This window comes from Mastomys coucha, unplaced genomic scaffold, assembly GCF_008632895.1.
Source record: "Mastomys coucha isolate ucsf_1 unplaced genomic scaffold, UCSF_Mcou_1 pScaffold17, whole genome shotgun sequence".
Taxonomy (NCBI): domain Eukaryota; kingdom Metazoa; phylum Chordata; class Mammalia; order Rodentia; family Muridae; genus Mastomys; species Mastomys coucha.
Genome location: NW_022196899.1, coordinates 8,612,044 through 8,638,675, shown reverse-complemented (window position 1 = coordinate 8,638,675; position 26,632 = coordinate 8,612,044). Strand labels below are relative to the sequence as shown.

The window sequence follows — 26,632 nt, the reverse complement described above, 5'->3', positions numbered from 1 at the left end:
AGAAATCCACCTGCCTCTGCCTCCCAAGTGCTGGGATTAAAGGCATGCGCCACCACCGCCCGGCATGTCTTGAGTTTTCTGACTCGCCTGAAATCCCTAAGAATGGCTGAAACTTGCTGTTCTGTTCATATATTTCACTTATGTAAAGTTAAAACAACAAAGAACTGAATATTTGAAAACTGCTAAAAGAAAAAAAATATTTTAAATGTTGTCTCTTGATTAAAAAAAATAAAAGTGAAATAGCAGGCATGATAATGACATTGATCAACAATTCCACAAGGTATATATAAAAAAGAAAAAATGTAAAAAAAGACAAAAACAAACAAAAAAACAAAACAACAACAACAAAATCACTTATCTTTTGGATGAGTGGTGACATTAATAAATGGACTCTCTTGCTAGATCAAAAGCCGTATACTTTTGTCCAAAAGTATCCACTTTTAGTCTGATTACCAAATGACATTAAAGATTGGGTGTCTTTATGAAGAGCTAGGTAGTAAGAAGAAAGTTTTCCTACGGAAAGCCTCTTTAAAATATTTTCATAATCTGCTTCTCAGCTGAATTCGAGGCTTCTGAATGCATAGGAGCCACAGCTGGAAAAAATACTTAACAATAGAAATAAATTTGAATCAATATAAAATATCTTACTCTCCTGAATTTAACGCATTACTTTCATTTTAGCTTAACACTGAAGTCCAGCTGTGAAGTGCTGAACACACTCAATTCAATTTGTCTTTGTCCTGTTTAAAGTGTTTTGTTTAAGAGCATTGTATGTGCACAAACACAGGAACGCTAAGTTATTTCCAACATATATTATTTAGTCTAAATCGTCTGAGACCTGCTGACAAAAGTAATCTGCCCACAAAGTGAATTTTAGCATGTATTACTCACATGTTGTTATATGAATTTTGCTTCGGAAATTGTTGATTCTTTTCCTAATAAAAATGTCATTAAATGCTTTTCAAACTATTTCAAAGAGTAAAGTTACAAATTAAAATTCAGCCTGTGATTGCCTGATAGGATTATTTATGGAGAAGAAGCACAGCCTGCTAAGTGGCTGGCAGTCCTGAAAGTTTATCTACTGAGGGTGAGATCTGCATCACAAAGCCACAGAGCCTTTGCACAGGCTCAAAGGCTAAGCCTATCCTCCCTGGCTCTAAGAATGGCAAGAGAGAAGCCGCTGTTTTTAGAGCAGAGGGTGACAGGTGATTGCAGCATCATAGGTGTGGTATCTTAGTCCCAAGCTGTCAAGGAACGGAAAGCATGGATCCACAGGCCATGCTTGTCTGTGTTGCCCTGTCTACTGATGACCCAGAGTACATTTTGGGATGTGACAAGGTTAAATGTAGTCACTATGTCATTTTCTCTAGGGTCTTGAGCATCCAAGAATTTTGGTTCTGGAAGGGAGTCATGGAAGCCCTGCCTGCCGAAGATACGAAGGGACAGTCTGGTCACTGAGCAGAGAAAACAAAACAAAACATGTATTAGTAATAGGAAGCTCAAAATGATATGGTATACGGAGTATGTCCTTTTGAATATTACTTTTGGATGGTAAATCCTGAAATTACGTTTTTAACAAAGATTTATTTATTTATTTATTTATTGTATATGAGTACACTGTAGCTGTCTTCAGACACACCAGAAGAGGGCGCCAGATCTCATTATGGGTGGTTGTGAGCCACCAGGTGGTTGCTGGGATCCGATCTCAGGACCTTCGGAAGAGCAGTCAGTGCTCTTACCCGCTGAGCCATCTCGCCAGCCCGAAATTACGTTTTTATATAAGTAATCGACTAAAGAGTTTTCTAAAAATTAGTGTAATGATGGGAAGGAAGGTCTGAATTTCATATTATGTCTTTTTAAATAGGTTATTTACTGTCATCTGTCCTGTGTACTCATTACATCTTTAAGAGGAATATATGTGCACACACTCACATACACTCACACACACCCGTATACACTCATACAATCATATGCACACACTCACACACACATACGTTTGTATATTACTGCTGTTTAAAGATCTTATTAATCTTTGATGTTTGTGTATTTTGAGTACAAATTAATGTGGGTAGTATGGGCCAGAAATCACATCTTACCCAAGCTGTCCCCTAATTAGAAAAAAATAAATAAATTAGCTACTTCATGAACTTAAAGTTAACAAGGAGAAAACAAAATGCAGTACTAGAAAAAAGGGAATGAGTTACAGACAAAAGAAAATGGGAATGTACGTTATCAAAGACATAAGGTAAGAGACAGACGAATTTTAAATTGAATGATGCTGGCCGTACATATTCCCCTTGTCACATAAGGTCCTTGGCATTGTTCAGGACAATAAATTTTAAGGTACAAAGGTTTTTATATATATAAACAGGAAAAAAGTATAGTTTTTGTGCTGGGGACTGTTCCAATAAGTGTTTATTATTCAAATGTGAATGCCAGTTTCTGCCTTTTTGTCAAATATTAAAGACACGACATTTACACACATATCCCAGCTTTGTAGCCAGGCTGATAATACTAAAACACACATCCTATTTTCCTTGTGGATTGGAATTGTCTGAATTAGGATTCAAATGAGTCAGTACTTTGGATTCTCTGGTCATGGGCTGATACAATAAAAACTGCTAGAATAATACAATAAAGCACGTCACAAAAAAAAGACAAACCAAAATATACACCAGACCCAGGCAGTTTCTTCTGTGCCGAAGATATTCTTGAACAGTCATTCTCATTTCTCTGCTCCCTGGGGACCGCACATAAACATTAATGGGATGACTATTTTAGTAGTTCCAGTACAAGAGGTGGGATATAAAATCTAATAAAAATGCCTAAAATAATTCTTATCACTTAGGTGCACCAGGCCAGTACTCCACCACTCAGCTCCGTTCCCAGACCCAAGCCGCATATGCAAATGCCGCAAAATCACTGTGGTCACCTAAGATTCAATTACTCCCTTAATCTCCAAATTAGTGTCTGGTATTTTCAAAATATTTAAAAAAAATAGAGCTTTTTGGGTGGCAAATTTCTATGTGTAAACATACTTTACTTATTTAATGTTTATAAATTTTATAGAACATAAAAACATTTTCTATGCATCCAAATGTCACAAATCAAGTTAGGTCACAAAGCACAGCTGTGCTCCTACTGTCAATCTTACATATAAAATTGAAAATCCTGTATGCAATACTGATCAGTTTTCATTATTCAAACTGAATTTGCACATGGCCTAATTATCTTATTTTATCTTTCCCACCCAAGAGAAACAACTGTTCTATGACCTAATTTAACATACTCCATAAGTAACTAGCCTGCAGTATTAGGCACAGGTTGCACCAATTGATAATAACAGACCAGAGCCCCAGCAAAAGAAATTAGCTAATGATAAAACAAATCACAATATTAATGATGTAGAAATAGAACAGGGAACATCAGTAATGATTTTTTTTATTAAATCTTATTGAGCATTTTTCTTTATTCGGCTCCCAGTAATACCAATGTAAAATTCATACTTTATTCATCAAAGAATTATTCTTATAATAACAAGATAAAATATAAGCAGTCATACTGCAGATAACTGTTTTAAATAACTTCCCACATATATGCCAGTTTTGAGCTTTCGAATACATCCTCAGGACAAAATTCAATTACTGGAAAATACAAAAAATTCATTTTTAGCCGGGCATTGGTGGCAAATGCCTCTAATCCCAGCACTTGGGAGGCAGAGGCAGGTGGATTTCTGAGTTGGAGGCCAGCCTGGTCTACAGACTGAGTTCCAGGACAGCCAGGGCTAAACAGAGAAAAACCCTGTCTTGAGAAACCAAAAAACAAAAAAAATTCCTTTTGAAGCATTTTACTGTGTGTGGGGGTGTGGTGGGAAGGGAGAGATTAAATGCCCATTCATAAAAGTTGGATCACTGAGATCAAAAGGGGTCATTACATCCCCAAGAGTGAGAGTCACTGGCGATTGTGAGCCTCCTGATTATGGTGCTGGGAACTGAACTCTGGTTTTCTGCAAGAAAAGTATGTGTGCTCAGTAGCTGAACCACCTTGCCGGCATGTGGAGATTTTTATTTTTAATGACAATGTTGTTCCTGTGAAGTGGGGTTGTTGGAATGTTTGGTAGAGCATGCACTAGACCCTTAGCTGAAAACTAGCTCTAAATAAACAAACAAACCAACTCAAGCCAATGATCTCTTTAAAACAACAAATGTAGGATTTATAAAAAACTTTTTTTGACATATTTTTCATACACACACACACACGAACACTCTCACACAATTTCATTTTGAGGAAAAGAATAGTGTACTTACTTCAAGTACAGAAAATCAATTTAAAAATGAAGATATTTTACATGGGATTTGATGAATATTTAAAAAAATAAGTAATTTTTAGAATTTACTGTAGGCATGTTTTGTATGCTGTGTAATGTTAACCGTTATGTGATTCAAACACAGAATTCTGTGCCCTCATATGCTGTTTCCGTACAGACAGAGCATTGTAATGCCTATACCAAGAATACCCCAGCTCAAGTGTGTGTAAAAATTCTTATTCTCTGTCTTGTCAATAATGCTGATCACCCAATGGCTGGACAGAATAAAAGATGGGAAGTCCACCAGCTAGAGGAAGGGAGTGAGGGCGTTTCAGATCAGCTAGGAGGATGGAAGATTTAAAGCCATGAAGAATGGGTCTGGAGAGCGATCATGGAAATACGCCTGAAGACCACAGATCCAGATCAATAATAATATGCAAGTATCATGGGATGTGGATGGAGGGTAGCCAGATTAGCATAGGGGTTGAGATGCATCATTTAACTATTCAGCTATTGACCTGAAGTTTAAAATAGATCTTGGTTTCTCTATGTGGTTATTGGGGACAAGCATAAGGCAAAGAAATGCAACCTCTATATTACTTCACTGCTTATATTAGTATTAAAGATAATTTATTAGCAAAGTACCTATTTATTATTTTCAAAATACTGTAGTTTTCACCCAAGAGATTAGATATTTCTCCAATGAGAGTAACTTGGAAAGAAAACCTTGGTAATTCCTTTTTCTCAAAGCAGCTTTGAGTAGCTTTGAAATGTTGGGGGGTTTTGTAACTTGTTTCATTTGAAATCTATATATGTCAATAAGGAACAGTGGTTTATTTCTTACTACTAATGAGATCTTTCTATCAGGTATCTGCAGCTTCTCTTAAACTTTTTAATGACAAAACCAATTATTTATGACAATAAAACAATTTTCAGATTATGCAAGGGTAACTGGAAAACCTGATTAAGAGCTACTGGCATCTTAAGTTCATATTTATGGATTCACAGTACCTTAGAGAAATACTGAAAAAAGGAGTCCTGATTTTATGGGGTGATTCCAGCCTGTACAATGATCAGAGCCACTTTATCTAGCCTGTGCCTCTGTGCCCTCAGTAACAACCCAGCATTTATTACAAAATCGTCATCTCCTGAATGATGACTAAAACTACTTACTAGAATCAGGATGATGTAACTAAATTTACAACCTCATAGATAATTTTTTTCTTGGCGGAAGTCCCAAATGTATAGGGTGGTGTTTATTTTACTGATTATCACATGTTTTGTTGTTGTTGTTGTTGTTTGTTTGTTTGATTGGCTTTGCTTTTCTTTAACCAGAAGTAGAAAAACCACACTGATCTAGAAAACACCGTAGAGTTATGATTTTTCAACTACTGGGGACAGTTTTCAAAATATAAAAATACAAAAACATAAATGATAAATAACACTGTCATCTTCAATAGGATGAAATGGAGTATTTTATGTTGAAAATAATACATGAGATGCAATATAAAACAATACAATTTCAATTTATTTGTCAGAAGATACTAGGTGATTGATAGAAAAGATGAGTTATACTAAGTGTACATCAAGAACCATTGACTGTTGTGCTGTCAACCCTTGGGTAGATAAGTCTGGTCCTTTTAAACACCTCAGGATCTGTTTTCACACAAGTCCTTAACGGGCAGCATTTCCGGAGTAAATTTAACCCCTAAAGGCGACTGCCCAGGTTGGTACCCTGGATTTTCTACTATATAGCTGTGGTCTTAACTCCTTATGCCTCAGTTTCCTCATTAGTTATTGATAAACCAAGGGTTCCAGAAATCCAAGCAGTGTGCTTAAGTGTCCTGTTGGGAAGTACAAATACTAATGTTTTATTACATTATTAATATTATTGCACAGCCCACAGATGCTCTTCTTGGGATGATTTCCTGCTCCACTTCTTTCCCTTTTCTACCATCCTCAATCTATTTCCCAGCCACTATGATTGAGTACAAACATTTATGCACAGTCATATCAAATCATAACATATCGTGGTGTCAGCCAACAAGTCACTTCCTGAGTTTCATGGAGCTCATCGCCCATTCATCAGTGTATAATTCTGCATCAAGGTACAGACAGTTAGTGGATTAACCCGGCAACCATCATCAAGCATGGAACAGAGAGTTGCTTATTGCTTAGAGTGGGAAAATGATGCATGTTAATCATTGACATTGTAATCTAATCACCAAATGATAAAAAACACAAGGGAAGGAGGCAAAATGGAAGGGCTGGATGTAATTACATTACTATTCAGCAGCTTGAGGGAGAAGACAGGCAAGTTGCTGTAGTTATTTATACAACCAAACACTCAATAGAACGTTCTAGGACCTTGTCCAAGTTGTGACTGGGAAACTAGGAGCTTTGCGTTTCAAATCAAGGACAGTTGTTACAGAATTAACTCAGTGGCTTTTGGAGCTCCAACTGGGACTCTAATTTCTATAAACTTAAGGTAACGGTCACTCTGAAGCATAGGTTATTATAGCGATCATATGCAAGACGTAGGTCAGTAAGCCAGACACACTTTCAAATTTCCGCTTTGCTATTGGCTAAATGACCTGAGTAAATGACCTATTTTTTTTTCTGTTTCATTATATAAAATACAGGAATCTTAAGACTGTCACTTTTTAGAGATTTTCTACATAGAATAAGCGATGACATGAACATACCTGGTATTTGGTAATTAGAGCTATGTTTACACTGGTTAATCATGAAATGCTTAAAAATAAGAAAGAAACCAAGAATCAAACACTGTACAAAACTGTGCCACTACTCTGGAGATTTGGATAAATAACGTGGGGATTATCTGAGCAGAGAGCACACAATGGGTACACAAACTAGCTATTGTGATATGAGTTCACAGAAACAGTAAAATGAACAATTAACGCCTATCAGCCTCATATCCAAGAATGAATGTCAAATGTAACGTGAAATACCAACCTGCTAACTTTCAGTGGCTCAGGGCCTAATAGTATATTCTGTTACTGAATAAAGCAAAATAGAGTGTGTACGGCCTTTCTGCAATTTTCTATACTGGTAAAGGGAATAATCCAGAAGAGTGGGGGATACAAGCTCTCCAACTGGCAGCAAGGCCCCAGGGACACTGAGAGGTCACTCCTGCTGAGGACAAACTGAGAAGCCATCAGATTTGGTCTGGTGTATCAAGCCAGGAGCAGCCACAGGGATGGATGTGTTTCTCATGATCCATCTCAAGAAGACCACCATCTTCATTGAGGCCAAGGAGTCCAGCACAGTGTTGGAGCTCAAGCACATAATTGAGAGCATCCTGAAGAGGCCTCCTGAGGAGCAGCTGCTGTTCAAAGACGACCAGCTCCTTGATGAGACGAAAACTCTGGGTGAATGTAGCTTCACTAGCCAGGTAGCAAAGGTATAGGCCCCAGCCAGAGTGGGCCTGGCCTTCAAAATGGAAGATGACTTTGAAGGCCTGCATTTCCACCCCTATTCTTGTCCTCCAAAATTTCCAGACGTGATGGAGAATTCTGGAAACCATGCTAAGGGACAATTTGTGCTGTGAGGGCCCCAGGCACACCTCCTAGAGACCCATTTCCTTAATAATAATAATAATAATAATAATAATAATAATAATAATAATAATAATAATTAATTAATAATAATAATAATAAAACTTTCTTTCTACTTGGACTACTGAGTAAGTGCTTGAAACATGTAGCTTACTTATTTTTTATTGGGGGCCAAGGAAATGTGATTTTGTAAATGAAACTCTAATGGAAGATGAGAAACAGAAGATGCTACAATGATAGAACAACAAGCGTGGTTGAGAAAGCATGGATGAGGCTAGGTGCAGCCAACCTGCTTAGCATTCACAAGAGGTTTAGTCCTGACAACAAAAGAAAAGAAAAGTTAAAATGCAATTTGGAGAAACCTAAGTATATTTGTGTGAAAATATAAAGTCCAGGGTGAAATGCTACCGTTTCTATTCTGAATGGTTAAAGCTAATATCTTAGAAGTTCACAGATTGAGTCATGATTAATTTTGGTACGGGGCATTATAGTTTCAATGATTATTAAAAAAAGTTAAAAAATATTTTTAAATATTAAATATAGGGTCTTAAAATGTGCAATGTATTAATTCAAAGAAACTATAAAAAACTTAAATCACTTGAAATGTGATTAAGAAAACACATAGAAATAAAAGCAAGTGCTGATTTATTATTTGTACAATTCCAAGGCTGCAATAAATGAGATTTACTTGAATAATATCAGAATATCTACCCTGAAAAATATACCACCGGTCCAGTATTACTGACTTCAGAGATATACTCACTCTAAGTTGATAAAAATATATCATATTGAATAACTGGCTTTGCCTGTGTGTGTTTCATATATGAGAAGAGTAGCTACATTAATCTGCACAATAATTATACTTGTTGCCAACTAGTGAGGAGTAAGAGAAAATGACAGATTCAAAGTAGCAATACTACTATCCAGGGAATGACAGCTGTCTTTCATTTGTAATCATTTCCCTAGAATATACACATGTATAGTCATTGTGGAGAACAAAAGAAACAATGCTAACTCTATTCCACAATGCTAACTCCACTCCACAATGCTAACTCCACTCCACAATGCGAGCTCCACTCCACATTGCTAGCTCCACTCCACAATGCTAACTCCACTCTACAGTGCTAACTCCACTCCACAATGCGAGCTCCACTCCACATTGCTAACTCCACTCCACAAGGCTAGCTCCACTCCACATTGCTAACTCCACTCCACAACGCTAACTTTACTCTACCGTGCTGACTCGACTGTGTCACATTTTACTGTAGACTATTTCTCATGTGATAGTGACTTCAATGACCTGAGAATCACCCCACAGGTAGATTTTTGACCAACTAGCTAAGGACATGTTCAGTTTGAGTCTTTCAAGAAGTTCACTAAAACTTCCCAAACATCTGCCAATTTACGATGTTTGTACTATATGGACAATACTATGTAGATATCAGTAAAGTATTTCTTGGAATATACCATAAAAGATATAAAGCCAATTTTACTTTGGGAGGAAATGGCAATTCCTTATAACATTTCTAACATTTGACGTTTATAACTACAAAGACAACCCTGTACTTTAATTAGTATTTACTAAGTACATTGAAAAGTCATTCAACACTCTTAAATTTGCTTTCTGGTGGTCATAACAATTTCTAATGCAAAATTTGCTATCATTGGTTTCTCAATCAAATATTTTTACGAAAAGAACTACATACAAGGAGTCGGTCATCAGCTTTACTTAAAGAGTATCATGAGATTCATGTGAAAGACGGCATAAAAAAATGTGAATTGTTACCCAGAGAACTACATCTTTGATCTGTACTTGACAGCTGTGAATGTGAATTTGGAACTTAAAATCCTCCGTCCTACTAACACTGCAATAAGTTAGATGTTTTTATAAACTCTTCAAATAGCAAAACTGGATTCTATCTTCATAGGCTTTTGCTTCCCACAGTCCCACTGATACTAAAGGATAGCGGTCTCAAAGTAATTACATGTATTCATAAGTATGCAATATAATGTTTTGACACACACTGTGAAACAGTTGCCATACTCAAGCTAATTAACATATGATAAACTTCAGAGTTACCATTTTAGAAAGCTGAGAGTATTTACATTCTAATGTCTTTGCAATTTCAGTATGACAGCACACTGTGTTACCTGGGTGGCTACCAATCTACACATTAGCTCTCCAGATCTCACTAACCCCGCAGAATAGAACTGTGTCCTCTTGATGCTAACTCTTCAGTACCTGGTAGCCAACCATGCTATTGGCTAACACTAAAGGAGACTATGGAGTATTTATTTTCTGTGCTTGACTTACTCTGCTTAATGTAATGTCCTGTGTGTGTGTGTGTGTGTGTGTGTGTGTGTGTGTGTGTGTGTGTGTATGTGTGTGTATACTTATTCTTTCACCAACATTTCCTACACTAATTTTGTTCATTATTGAACACTTAGATTACTTACATATCTTTGTTATTCTTGATAATGCTTTAATAGAAATGAAAGTGTACATACCCATTTAACACAATGATTTCCTCTGAAAAATATACCTAGAAATGGAATTACTGGATGATATTATAAACTTCCAAGAAAGATTGATGGATATCATGATAGTACTATTTTTAATATTTCAGTCTTCCCCATTTTGCATTCTACAGTGACTTTACCATATCTTCCATTAATGTGGGCAAATATTCTTTTGTATATATTTTTTCACTAGCATTTGCCACCTCTGGAATTGAGATTATAATTTAATTATAATATTTCTCTGTCTCTTTCTAACCCTCCAACCCTCCCATATACCTCTCCCCACTTGCCTTTAAATCCATAGTGTCATTTTGTAATCAAAATCCTCTGAGGTGTCTTTGTGGTTTTAGTTGACCACTCCACAGTGATGAGTAGGACCATTAAGGATTTCTGTATATATTTGTAAGATTGTCTAGCTCTTCCCAGAGAAACTGATCACCCACTAGTTACACTTCTCTCTCTTGTCTCCTTCAACACACTTGATCCCTCCTCTTCCTCTCCCCACCCCCTCTCCCATCCAGTTCTCTGCATCCACCTTAGATATCTATTCTATTTCCCCTTCTCAGTGTGATTTAAGCAGTGTCTAATAAGAAAAGTGTTCTCTTAACCTGGACAGCTGAATGACTGAATGCCCAAGAAGTCATATGAGGTGTCCCTCTTTAAGTACCATGAAGCAGAGCAGGATATCGTCACTGAACAGTCTTTCCACACGAGAAAGGTTTCCTCACTATGGTCCTCTCCCCCAGTGTTCTTGCCGTTACATAACCCCCAGTTTCCTTGATGGTTTTCCTTACTTTGAGTCACTAACTTCAGTGTGACTCGTGATTAAACACAATGCCACAAGAACTTTCCTTCCTTCAGGCCCTTATTTCCACATATTTCCATTTTACCTATGCTACTATGAATCTTCTGCCAGATAGTTCTGAAGACCATATTCCTTTCCCAAAGCAAATGCATTTGTTCTTCTTCCTGACACCTTCAACTCCTCATCTAAAATCCTGAATTCATATTATTCTTTATTCTCTAATTAAATTTACTTTTTCCATTAATCCAGTCCTTAATCATATGCTCTCACTGAACTCTCTTTTTTTCAGGATCTCATGTACACAGACTTGATGAAATAATTACATTTTCTAAAACAAAAAGTGCTCTCTTAATGTGAACAGCTTCTGATCAAATGGGTAGAGAATACTTTCTCAGCTATTCACATGAGGTTGTCCTTATTTAAGTACTAAGTTGGAGGTGGGCACAATATGTCAGAGGACACACACACACACACACACACACACACAGCTCAACATGAAAACCTAGACCAATCTATCCCCAGAGAACGTCCCAAACTGCTTAGTAAACTTGTTGCTAATTACTGAATTGTATCCACCAAAAGTTGTATGCTGAAGCCATAATCACCAGTACTTCAAAATATGATTGCAGTTAGGCATCAGCCTTCAAAGGAGTCTCACAGAGAGGCTCTCATCCTAATAGCCAACTCTCAAAAGAGAGTGACATCCCAGGACTACATGAGCCTAGAAGAAAACCAGGCTTAAGACATGAGCAAGCTGGAGTCATCTGCGAACACTGGAGGAGCCTGAGAACACTGAAACCCGCCAGTGTTCCTTCAAATCGGCCCAGAAGGTCAGTGTGTGGTCTACATCCTTGTTGTTGCTGTGATTCCTGCAAAGGTGGCGTTAGTGGGTATTTACTCGGTGAACTGATTAAAACTCATAATCTCCTGATTCTAAATGCTTCTCAGACCAGGTTCTAAAAGTCAGAAACCCAGAGACGAACTTAAATTAGGGAATCCCCTTCATTTTTCTTATTTCTCTAGAGAACCACCGCTTTAGTGAACCTTTGCTCTATTCCACAAGGCCTGTACCTTCATTCTGTCCAGGGACCTTATTCCTGCAGATTAGGTACTTCATTGTAAGTGAGGCATCACTGAAACATCTCCTGTAGTTACTCTGTCCAGGAGTAGGAGTGGACTGGGAAATATCTGAAGGATATAATCGTTTTGGGCTTACTTTCCCATTCAAACCAGAACCAATCACAGATCCACCAGTGAGAAAATGGCTTCAAGCCGTCCATGCCCATCCTCATCCTGACTGGTTTATCTCATACTACGACTCTAAGGACAGAAGCTCTAGGAGGGGCAGGTTCTGGAGGCCCACATTTTATCACGTTAACCAGCTGACTCCAGGCAGCAAATGTTCTCAAATTGTATTTTGAAAACATTAGCTGCCACTAATAAATTTGAAGACATTTGGAAGTATCAACATGTGTTTTATGAGGCATAAAGGATGTCAGTGGAAATGGAAGAGAAGTTTTTATAAGTAATCCAATCCTAGTTAACCTCACATACAGGATGAGATCAGAGAGTCTAGTGGGTCAGGAAAACTCTGAGAAAATATCAGCAAACACGTTGTGTGGGCTCTGCCCACAGGAAGAATTCATATAAAAGCTACATGTTATTTTACAACTATTTTTAGTATTATTAAAGTCTTTGATTACTGAAATTATGTTTTAAGAATGAATTAGTTTTAAAAATTATTATATTAATACTCATATTAGCTTTACTACTCATATTAGCTTTAGAAAGAAACTGGAGACAGCAGGAAAACCTATAGCATGCACAGTGTTTACTCTGAGCATAAACAACATGGTGAAGAAACCTCCTCTTTAACGCATGAGGAAGCCACAGCGCAGTGTTTGGAAGGTTCCCTTAGGATTCATGGAGAATAATCTCCTAGAACAATTACCATTTCTCTGAGTATTTTTGTGGAATTTCATGATTATTCACCCCACAGATAGAAAAGAAAACTACACCAAATGGTTGTCAAGGATTTAGAGCACAAGCCACTGTTCTTGAGGTAGGGTCGAAACTCAAGCCACCTGCGTGACAAAAGGAACGTGCTCTAAGCATACTTCTCACGTCCATCTGTTCTGCTTCTCAGCTAGCCAGCATTTGTTGTGGTGCTGAAAATGACTAATTCACAACTACGCCACCATTGAACCCCCACTCTCTTCTTAATCAGCTTTTACTACATGCTAGAGGAACACTGCGCCTGTGCATTAGACATTACTTAAAAAGAAGTATTTATTCTAAAAACCTATTATTAAAACATTGTGGTAGCAAATTAATCTAGGGCTTAAAGAGAGGTTTAACAACTTTTTAGCTAAATTGTTTATAGGCTACATAGAATTTTCAGTGCAAACCCAAGCTAGAATACAAAATGCCATCTCATAAGATAGAAAAAAGGTTAAAATGTCAGGTCTGGAATTATCAGACAAAATATGGCTAAAAAGCATCAATCCTGCTGTCTTGGTTCTGAAATCATCCTAAATACATGTAAACTTGCTTCTGAAAACATTTTTCTGTATTACATATTTACAGAGTACTATGGCATTATATAGAACTTAAATAATGTCTAAGACCAACAAACCAGACTTTTTCTAACAGGGCCAAATAATAAAGCAAAATCTTTCATGAATGTTTGCTGGGCTCTAGGCCTATGTGTGAATACATGAGCAAATGTGAGAATTCATACAAATTAAAAGTGTACATGAAGGGCTGGAGGGACTGTTCAGAGATTCCGAAAACTTAATTCTTTCAGGGGAAAAAAAAAAACAGGTTTCAGTTCCCAACATCCACATGGCAGTTTATAAGTCTTTATAACCACCTAGTTCCAGGATCCAAGGCATCTCTGACCTCTGTGCACTCCTGCACACAGATGGCACACACATACACTCACGCACACATATGTACACATAAAATAAATACAACTTTCGAAACTGAGTATGAGTGTCCAAAGGTAGTAAATATCACTCCCGAAAATAAGAACAACACTACACATATTTTTTTCAAAATAACAAAGAGAATATGGAGCCACAATGGTGTGCAAGCATTAAAATCCTCCTGTCTATGAGTATCCAAAACCTATCTTGTTAAAGTTACTTTAATTTAATATGTGTCAAAGATATTTCAAAGACAGAGAACAACAACATTAAATAAATGGGCCCTAAAATTGAGAACTACAAATGTAACTGGAACTCAAGTCGCCTAAGTACTAATGTGCTAGCATCGCACAAAAGCAAGCGATTCCCAAACACACCCTTCCAGACACAGTTACCCTCACGAGGGAAGTTAGTCTTCATGCCTCAAAAGGTTGGGCAGTGGGTACCCACTGAAGTTTATTTTAGAATAATGAAACAACTGGATATGACTGACTGAAATCTAATACCAATATTCTCTTATTAAACTCTTGTTCCATCAAGAGTTTTTAATCCACAGACACTAAGTCACTTTAATTTCAAAACAGAATTTATTTAATATTTTACAGACTTAAGGCACTTCATTTTACATATTACCTTGAAGTGCTGTTTGGCTATATTTGCTGCATGATGGGTCATAGTTGTCGTTGAAATTACAAAGACAAATTAATACTCAGAATTAATAGCAAATAAGGTTCAATTTTATCCTGCAATTTTATTTCTACTTAGATATACAAGACTATTTGACCTTTCTACACTATGATATTCATTCTCCTATATTACACAGTATCACACAACCTAGAATGGTGAAAAACTTAAAAATTATTGGATAAACACATTATAGAGCTATAGAGTGATATGAAAGCACTATATTTTACAACTCGTATAAATACTGTACTCACTGTTTCGAAGTTGAGAAATCCCATAAGTAAATGATTGATCAATATCATCAAAATACCTGTTACCCCATACTCTTTTCAAAAGTAGAATTTTAATCCTTACATTTTATACCCACAAACCACAAAAAAATTCTCAAAGACCTTACCAGTAGGATGGGATGTCTTAAGAACACAATATATCAACACTATTTTGTTTGAACCTTAATTTTCTTAATTAGGACATGTGTACAATTTTACATGAAAAATATTTTGTTAAGAAGCGAAATCAATCCCGTTTTGTATGAGGTTTAATTTATCTAAGTTAAAAATTCTTGTATATTTTAATTGGCAAATGTTGAAACAGCTGCATTTCAATTAAGCAATAAAATTAATTTAGGATAAACTTGCAAATAGTTGATATTCTTGGCCAAAACCTCTCACAGGTATTGATTTTCATATTTATGTATCCTCAGAACACTTTCAATTAAGGGAAATTTATAGACAGTACCAAAAATAGATAAAAGTAAAATTCTCTTTGTAAAATTAATGTAACTTACATTTTAAAAGTTGCCATATGATTAAAGCTGCCTGAAATGAGGTTGGTCTTCCTGGAGGTAAAGCTTGGGTCTAGGTCTTTCTACATTCTGCAGGACCCTGAACAGTTCTCACCAAAACGGTTAAGTGTCAGGGACATGTGCTAAGAGAGAAGCCCCTATGAAGATGTCCGTTCCTGGAAATAGCACCATCTCTTTACCTGTAGAATCAAACTGTGAACGAATTGATTGAAAAAAGGCATATTTGGTAAAGTGGTTACCTTGCTTCTAAAGCTTAATAACTATTAATGTAAATTTGATATTTCTTGGTCAACTGACCACATTTTGGGATTACTTCTTAGTACAGAATGTGTTTGAATGGATTTTAATTTATATTCCTAATAAAAAGTGAAAGTTTAAATTGAAACAATCAGAAAGTATTTTAAAAATCTATCTTGGCTATGCTCTGAAAATGAATAAGATGTCGAAAAGAGTTTAAAATCATGACATAGTCCTGATTTTTCTAAGACCTGAGCCCTGGACTTCGTGAGAAGTGTGCACATGTAAACCATGTGTACTTCTGCACTTCAAATGCATATTAATAAAACTGGATTTCAAAGACAGAACAAAAAGGACAGGGCATGTTTAAAGTGATTTTGTAATGATGATATACTGATTCATTGGGTTAATTGGGTTAGATAGAACACAGAAATTAGATCCATCTATTTCACTTGACTTATTTATCATGTCTAGGACACTTCAGATCTGGAGGCCTGCTCTGTTACAGATGTTCTCTGTACTGTACTGTTGGACCCTAGAACTCATGTCCTGATAGTGTGCTTGCTTCAGTTCCCCTAATTACTCTTTTTTTCTTCTTCTCATTCTCATCTTAGAATTGCACTACTTTCAAGTCTTGGAACTGTAGACTGTAAGAGACATCAAGAAATTCTAAAATAAAAAGATCACAAATGTAATAGATGGTGTTCTAAAGTAAAATAAAACTGAATATATATTAATGCTAGGCTTCATTAATCCAATTTAAATAACTATATAATAAAAATAGCATAGTTAAACTGGCAAACATATTAAAAAGATGAAGAAGTATTTCTTACCTAAACTAGTTTCATTTATTTTTTCCCACATATATGTTTAGATTCAGAACTTTAAATTTTGAGTATTCGAAATACGCTACAAAAATCTCTTTTTGAACCTCAGACTATGTATTAAAGCATAAAATGCATGTGAAAGAAAGAAAATGATAAATATTGTAATACTTTACTGAATGCCTTTTCATCATAATTCCACTGTTGCCTTTTTTGCTCCACAATTTATTCTCGTTAGTGACTGAAAAATATTAATGTTTTCTCCTGGTCCTCAGCCCTCTAATGTGCCTCTTGTTCATGACTGTATAGTTCCTGTGTTCAGACTCTAGAATACCTCATAAGGGAAACATGAGCCCTGGGGGTGGCTAAAACAGGGGGCTGGGAAAGCCTAGCGGCTGGAGTTTGATCCCTGGCAAGGGTGGACAAGATAACTGACTCTCTAAAGTTCGCCCCTGACCTCCACAGGCATTTTATGGAATGCACACACATACCTGTCTACAAGAAACATAGTAAGCGGCTGTAGCAGAAAGGCACTTGTACTCCAACTATGCCATGCTCGTAACAATCTGAAGAGCTATGCTGTGATTATGTTTAACCATCAGCTTTACGGACTTTCTCATGACTTCCCACTTAAGTTCCCAAGGAAGGTGGGCTAGACTTTGTTACATTTTGCAACTTTTAAAAACAGACTCTACCCAATTCCACTGCCTTGGCTATAAAAACCAAACCAAAACATCCCCCTCCCAAATCAAAACAAAACAAAACAAAACAAACAAAAAACTTCCTGAGTAAATACTACATGAGAAATACTGTGACCACATCGAAAAAGTATCCGGGACTCTAAAAAGCAGGGTCATTTTTAGTCCTAGTGACAGCACTGTGCATTCTTAACTGTGTGCTCTATGTAGAAAGTTCATGTGAGACAACTAACTATGGGCGCAGGTAAACTGTGTTAGAGAAATGTCACTAATCCTTGTCTAAACCAAAGTATCTCTTCTCTTCTGACTCCTAAGAGAAGCCACTCCATTTTGGGTTCAGATCTTATGAAGCAACTTTGTCGTTCTGAGACATTTTTACAAGTTACCCATTTGATCCCCAGTCCTCTCCTACACCAGGATTAGGCTAAAACACCCAGGAACAAGATATCTAAGTGTCTTCTTTCCTGGTGGTTCAGACTGTCCGTCAATACATTGACAGGATGGAACTGGAGCAGCAACAGGACAAAGAGTACCCATTTCTTTTGGAACCAAGACTTGAGACTAAAACTAATGTGTGAACCACAGGATGGAATGCATTAGCAAATATGCTGTGCATTTTCATCTAAATTATTTTTATGTTTTTGGAATTTTTGTTTTTATATTGAGTGTATTTAATTGCAGTACACCTTTAGTCTTTCTGGTTCGGGAAAATGACCTCTTTATAAGTGACTGACTACATTTCCACATCCTATGATAAAATCTATTTCTGGATTACAGAACACTATACAGACATAAGATGAAGACATATATATATATATATATGTATATACATATATATATATATATATATATGTATATATATATATATATATATATATCGGATGACACTCCTTTCTTCAAAATGTAAAGAAAAATAAAAACCCCAAAAGTCACAAATGAAAAAAAAACTTAAGTGTTACAGATTATAAACTTAAATTTTGTTGGTGCTTTTTATGCACTGTTAGTTTTCCTTTAGGTTTCCCTTTTATTCTATCATGATATTTTTTAAAAATATCTTTTACACTGAGGTTCACAGTAACTCAATATATCATCTGTTGTCTCCTTCTTAGCTACCTTTAAGCCTCACCACTCTCTAAAGAGTGCTCATTGTTTTATATATATATATATATATATATATATATATATATATATATATACATACATATATATATATATTTCATTACAAATCTAGATGCACAAAATTCTCCTCTGAATCTCTAGCCATTTCATTGTGAACCTCCAATTGTCAAATCTTATGCTTCCTGCTCCATTCCTGTCAGAGTCGTTCTTGCCTCCTTGTCCCGTCCAGTCTTATTAGTGCCATTCCACAGGACTTTGGGCACCGGAATAAACCCATGTCTTTGTTTCACATAATTCCACTCTGCGGATCTCACGTGCTTACCTGACACCTCTAGTTATCGGCATTTTTGTTGACTACAAGTGATACAAAGGTGTATTTGGCTAAGTTCTCAGAGAGGTTCTCGTTAATCTTGACTTAACATTGTGTATTCAAATATCAGAGAAGACAGATTAATTAACATTGGAATGGGAAGACTTTCTCTAGAAACACTATGCCTATACACTAATCCCATCAAGAAAGCTCCTGAGAGCTATGCAGCCCACAGTGTGGGCTTTATGTAGATAGTGTGCGTAACTAATGTTATCAAGGAACTCTGTCTTTCATGAAGGAGGATGGGTTCATCCAAAAAGGTAAGCCATTAAATGACTCAGTAATTGCTAGAGTTGCCTTTTAATATAATTTTATCATAACACTGTGCATTCACATATTTTAATTTATTTGCTGTTTTGCTATTCACTATAGTTGTGCTTAATACAGAAATTAATCGCAATTTGGCGCCTGCAATGTCCTTCAAATGACTTCATGTTTCCACGGATACAACTTACTTACCTTTGAGCATGTCTGTTGCTTTCCAGTATGAGACATCCTAGATTAGGTATCAAGAGATTTCTCTACCAACGCTGGGCTTCTTAGCCGAGGACTGTTATCCATAAGCCCTGATATATTAGGAGATGTGTCCAATATGCTTGAAGCATGGGACCTTTAAGCTTTGTCACTAGACGTAGATAACAGAAGTATGACACATGTCTCCAAAGCTTCACCGTGTACTTAGGGATTATCCCTTTCTTTGTTACAATGCACTGTAATACTTAGAGAGTATCCCTTTCTTTGTTTCTTTCTTTCTTGGAATAGTGTACTTGTTTTTGTTTTTGTTTTTTTTGTTTTTTGTTTTTTTGTTTTGGTTTGTTTTTAATACATGTAAAAATTACTTTTATATTTCCATGAAATATTGCACTGCTCTTCCTTGGAAGTTTGTTACATACGTAAAATATACACATATACACATACTCAATAGAATTTTTGAAATACACCTCTTTAAGGTGTTACCGCACCATATCCAGTAGGATCAATATCTCATTCACTTGTCCAATTCTATTCTTTCTCATTTATTTATGTTTTAAAATTAAGTGATTTTAACCACAGATGCAAGGAAATCTACTTCTTCAGTTCTTGCATTTCTTTGTGTCCATACTTTATTTCTATTGAGTACACCTAACCACATGTGCACACATAACCACTCGCACACACACACACATACACACACACAAACACACACACACACTTTTCAATAGCATTTTGTTTTCTACATTGTACCATTCCCTTGTGCATCATAGTAAAAAAAAATATAGGTATTAACCAAATATATGCCGCTTTCTGTCTACCTCCTCCTCATAGGCAGTTTTGTAATATCTGCTTCTGCCACTGAATATTCTCACTTTCAGTTGCACATTGGTTATTTCTTCTTATGTTAATGCTGGGACTTCAAACTAGTGTGGTGTACAAATCAACAAGCAGTCTCTGAGCTTCAAGTGTACAAGGACCTACCTCTTTTATATACCATCTCAGCTGTTGTTTTCTAACACCAACTTTCAAGGTATCCATACTCCAACATCGGATGGGAGATTTTAACCCTTAGTTCTCCTTGGCTTTTAAACTACTCACTGTGGACATGTACATGGTATTGAAAAACACCTAGGTCCATTCCTTCTTCATTCACTCTGCCCTCATTCTGCTTTCCTAAGAATATCCTCTTTCCTAAGCACCAAGGAAACTCTTCCATAATAGAAGGTTTTCACACATCTGCAGCACCACTTAAACACGCCATCTTAAAATAACTTTTTGCAGTTGTGTGTGTTTTACAGTATTAACAAATGGATAAAGTGAGTTAAAAAAATTGTCACATTCAAAGAGGTGTAACTGAAAAATCAAAGATAAAGATGAGGTTGATAATGAGATGTTGGCAGACAGAGACAACACCTGTATTTATAGTTTTGTATTGCGATGACAAGAACAGCCTGTTTGGTTACGTTGTCCAAAAGCCTCATTTTCCCATTTCATCCCAACAGAGTTTGGAGGAAAGAGATTCACAGCGCTGTAGACTTGGACTCGGCAGCTATAATTACATACCCAAGCTCTCCACATTCACACATGCCTAGTAAACAAATACTGAGTGTTTTTCACAGGGCTCTACCAAGCAACTATAGACAAAGACCAGTCTACTTCATCACAGTATCAGATGACAATTTATAATAGCTGATCAGTTTCCCTGCATTTGTCTGTGCTTAAAGAGTCTTGCACAAATGTGCTAACACAGTACGTTAGTGAGATTCTTTAGGAATTCTCCAAGTGATACTTAGTGTTATTTCCAGCTTAAGTTCTCCCTAATGACAGATACACAGTAATAAAAACTTACCAAACTATAGTCTCTGTAATGTATGAAGAGCAAACACATAGAAGGTATTTTATACTTGGAAGAGCAATGCAACTCAAAAATCTCATCTACACACAATGCACATGTATGCAAGAGGTGAGCCAGGAGATGTCATTCAGACTTCCCACATATTCCTTCACCCTTCAACAGCCCTAGGAACTCTGGAAGTCTGTTTATCTTTCAATGTTACCTTACTTTAACATGTAAAACAGGGACGGACTTCCTACTACTAGGTAGGGGAACAAGTAGATGGGCAGTCATGTTGCACAACATCATGCTAGAAGTCTGTCCCCTCTGGGTAGGCTTCACAGTGCCTGAGGTGCTATAGCACCTGCTGGAGGAAACTGTCACGCATTAGTCAATGCTGAACACTGTACACAGAAATAGTATCCAATCAGCCAAATGGAACCCACCAGTATGATGATGCCAAATCTGTTATGGAGATGTTCACATTCTGATTGGAGTTACTGTCAATACGGGCAAAGCCTTCTGCCTAGTGGGGTCGCAGGCCCCAGTGGGAAAGCATCCTCTGTTGCTTATTAATTAAGTGGGCATGATATGCCTGTCCAATACCCTTCTTGATAAATGCATTTTTACTCATGATAGCAATGCTATCATATTTAGTCAGAGGTCTTGCTAGTGCTTGTTGGTGGCTTTTTGTTTGTTTGTTTGCCCCAGTGGCCAGTAGGGACTACAGAGACTCATAACTGGTCAAAGTACAAATAAACGACTGTTGATTGTCCATCGGTAAATGATGCATTCATAGCATCTCTACAAGCCCTTCCAAGTATAGGGAACATCACAGAAGGGCAGCTAGAGGTAAGAGCTGAGGGAAGGGAGATCTGTAATAGCACTGACTTCCAGCTATAACACGGCTGTAGACTTTAACTCAGCAGTGGTGATTACATGCCTAAGGTCTGCACACGATTGGGACTACCTACACTCTGTCTTCCAAGGGTTCCTCATGTGTTCATATTGTGGTTATTGGGATGGATAGAAACTATCTCTATTGGTAAGTCAGTGGTAAGTCATTCCTGTAAATAAGCTATTACTGTCTTTCTATTAACAACCTGATGAGCTTCATTGGGACAAACACACACACACACACACACACACACACACACACACACACACATACACATACACACACACATACACACACACATACACACACACATACACACACACACACATACACACACACATACACACACACACATACACACACATACACACACAACACACACACACACATACACACACACCTACACACACACACACACATACACACAGACACACACAGAAGAGGAAGGAGATTAACAAAAGGAGGGGACAAAGGAATTGGGCTGAATACAATTGAAATATATTATGTACATGTATGAATATGTCATAATGTGTGTTGTTATATGTATTATTAATATAAGCTAATAAATTTTTAAAAAATAAATTATAGTTCTCTTCCATTTCTTTGTCTTTGACATCAAATATGAAACCAATAGCCTTTCTCTATCCCTGACTAACAAAATTTCCAGACTCCCCAGGAATATGTTGTGCATATATATAAAATGTATAAAATATAATATGTAACATATTATATATACCATATAGTTATCAAAATTTACATAAACATTTTACATCTTAGCTACAAACACACAGTACATATACGTACAATTAATTTTCAGTGTAAAATTGAGGGAAAAAAATCAACTACTTTAGTCCTAACAAAAATAATATTAACTAGTGAGTTTAATTATATTTTACCAAAAATATAACCTGCATATGAACTCTTTATTTTTTCACTATTATAATTGTGCTTAGTGAGGCATCTATTCCCCATTTCAGGAAATCAGAAATCAAGAGAGTGTTTCCACGTCCTTTATAATTTCCCTTTCAGTGTACATTTAAACATGGTAAGAAATAAATCTTGCAGTCACCACTCCAGGTGTGGAGTCTCCAAGGACATGCCAGAGGACATTCATCCTCAACAAAATTCTGCCACTTCCGTCTCTGTTCCAGTAACAGAGAACAAAAAGGAAATTAATTGAATAAGTATCAGAAAAACATGAAGACAATCCAGTGCAGACAAAGATTTTTAAATTTCTGAAATAACTAGAAAGTACAAAGTCAATTTTCTTAAATACAAATTTAGTGCTTAGCGTAAGTCTAACAAAACAAAGACAAAAAATTCACCAATATTGTGTATCTAACAAAAGCTGACAATAACTGAATTAAATCTATGTCTTATGCAAATGAAATTTTGTAATAAGTGGAAGTCTGTAGCTGAGGTGTTGAGACCCCAGGTGCTGAGGCTGTAACTAGGTACAGAGGTAGTACTGCATCCCCTGCTGCAAGATTCTTCTCAGTGATTATTTTCTTTGTGTTTGTGATACAATGAAACCAACTATTTCACTGGCCCTACTGGGAAAGATTCTATCATTGATGTCAAGTACCCAAAACATATTAAATCAAAAAACCATGATAAAGTATGAAAATCTAAAATCATTTTGTATAGTTAAATGGGAAAAAACTGATTTAAAAACAAAAATGAGATGTTAATAACAGTTATGGGCAATCAGTGAAGGTATTTTGTAAGCTCACCTCTTTCTTACTTTCTAGAGCCCCATAATCAATGGGAAGAAACTAGTCAGCGATCCCCGAGTATGTCACAGGATAGTTTGTACTTGTTTATGGTCATGAATAAGAGTCATAACCAGCAATGCTGGTAAACAAACTCATTTTGAGACAGAAATTCTTGTTCTACAATAAACTCTAGAAATCCTTATCATTGTGTAAATAATTTTAAATATCCATCCCACTTGTATTCTACCTGCATAACATAGCTTTAGAAGACTTCAAGTCTCTTTGATTTGATGCACAACCTAATGACTTACAATAACAGTTACCAAAGCGTGCCCACATCCCACTCAGTGGAAACCTCTCAAACCACAAGGATATCATATGCCTTTGACTCTCTTATTCAAAGCATAACTGTTTTACTTAAGAAATTCATAGGCAGAGGCTAGAGAAATGGCCCAGGTTCGATTCTCAGCACCTACATTGTCGTTTACAAAAGTCTTTAATTCCAGTGCTAGTGGACCTGACACCTGCTACTGGCCTCCATGGGTACCGGGCCTTCACACAATGAACAGACACAAAGGCAGCCAAAATGTCTACAAAATACAACAAAGTACTTTAAAAAAAAAAAAAAGAAGTATGTTTCATTGGGCTGAGAAAATACAAATTTATGATAGTTAAAATTATTCTTGTATTTCTTCTATATTGTCATTTTCAATTAAGATATGAGAATTTATATTTAAATAGTCTGTTTGAATAACTAGTTTTTCATAAAAATTAAGACATCACTTTCCAGCATAGTAAGACACCTTCTGTAGTTAAATATATTACTGAATAAATCTAGAGTGCTTAAAACTTTTTCACCTCATCTATAACACCAATATAAAGTAAGTAAGTTGACACAATCTCAGGGCAGAAAAAAACAAATGACCAACCTGACTCTTTAAGCATAAAGATAAATTTTATTGAAAATTATGTTAAGAATGAAAACTTATTTTAAATATATTTGGATAAACCACACACACAAGACAGAACTCCAAATAAGATTTTGTTTCTCTGCAAATGTTTGCAGTTAAAAGAAACTATAAATTCATTAATCCAGTATCTTTAGGAATGCTAAGAGTTTATATTACAGAGAAACATTCTAGGAAATTTAACAAGTAGTTTTAGCTTTGTGAAAACTTCACAACTTTTTAAAATAGTAGAGGTTAGTTTGTAGTTCAGCAGCCAGTTATTCCCTGTCCTTTTAACTGGCAAATTAAATTCATTCTCTTAAAAAGCTAGTACAAAATAACCAGTAAGAAAAAAAAAAAGGATGATTAAGTTGATGAGAAGTCTGTTTGGGAAGCTGGATCAATGAATAAAGTATGTATTTTCCCATAAGAAACCAGTAGGCGGTGCCAACTTTAGTACATTACCTTCCACAGTTTCAAACCCCAAAGCTTCACAAGAGGCGATCAGTGTTGGAAGCTTCACTGTTCCTGGCTCAGTGAGTGGAGATATGGATTGGAATGATTTGGAAGTCACAGATTAGAAATGTAAAATAAATGTAAAATAAAATAAAATGAACACAAAAGCCATGGTCTCTATGTAGAGGATCCCACTGGAAACTTGCTTCTCTTCAGATGACATCTCTGATTTCAGCCTCATGTGGAAACCACACAGAACTGCAAATTAGTAGGGCCAGTCTCAGGAGAGGGTCCGCTGAGGTTGGGTCAAAACCAGCCTGCTAATGGACAGCCAGGGTTACTCACAGGGGTTATTTCTTTCTCCCTTGCTCTGCCTCTTCTCGTTTTGATTTGATTTTCAAAGAACTAAAAGTTTCATCAGCCTATGACCTATATAAAGTATTATTTGCACACATCATTTTAAATGAACATTTCTATACATGTAAAGCAAAGAACACAGTATACTGTAAATGATGACTTTGATAAGTATTTTGTTTGCTGTCTGATCCATAGGAAAATCCATATTTGAGCTATGAGCTCACAGGACAAAATAAGAAATCTCATATTTTTTGTTTCGGGTTATAATATAAGCTTCGATTTTAAAACTGTGCACATCAAGCAATAGACTGGTGTTTAGAGAGAGTAAAACAATCTTCTCACTCAAAAAATGCAATGATACTTCTTATTGAGAAGTTGCCAAGGCTACAAAAGAATGAATGAATGAACAGCCTCATATGTATGCAACTTGCAAGGATCTGAGAGTTATACAGGCGTGGTACAGGTAGAATGTTTAACTTCCTCGATATTGCATTGCAAGACGTCCCTTAGCGTCTTCCCTCATTATTCCACCACAAAGCGTACAACACCAAACACCAAACTTTTCACGTCACAAGCTGCACACATAGAAATTCAATAAAACATGCCGTTGGAAAAATCTATAAAATAAGTTATTCATCCTTTTGCTGTAGGTCCTTGTTTTCCAAAGTTTAGTTTTTAATTTGTTTAGATAATCTAGGGGAAAAAAAACGTAATAAGGCAAAACAATATAATTCCAGTTTATTTTATCAGAACCCACTGTATGTGAGAAATTTAACAGTGAACTCATTTAAGGTTGGAAAAGAAAATGAAAGATTCAGAATCAACCTACTCGATCGAATAGTAGTTCCTCTCCAGATATTTGGATTCATTCTATACCTTTTCTATACTTATTTGGGAACTAAATTCTCCCACAGATTCTGTTACTGTGAAAAGTAGAGAATAGATTTTTTTTTTATTGCCAGTCAGTGCATCTCTGAAAAGTACTGCTGGGTTTATGGAGACATGCAACAGGGCACTCAAACACTATAGACAACATTCGACACTCAGCACTATCATCAGTGGCCACCCTCCTCAGTGT

General features: G+C 36.3%; 1 protein-coding gene and 1 pseudogene across 4 annotated transcripts in view; one reads left to right on the top strand and one right to left on the bottom strand.

The window, feature by feature from the left end:
- Window positions 1–26,632, bottom strand: part of Ralyl (RALY RNA binding protein like) — a 673,831-nt gene that overhangs the window by 645,753 nt on the left and 1,446 nt on the right. The window lies entirely within an intron of this gene.
- LOC116094947 lies at window positions 7,504–7,955 on the top strand (annotated as a pseudogene).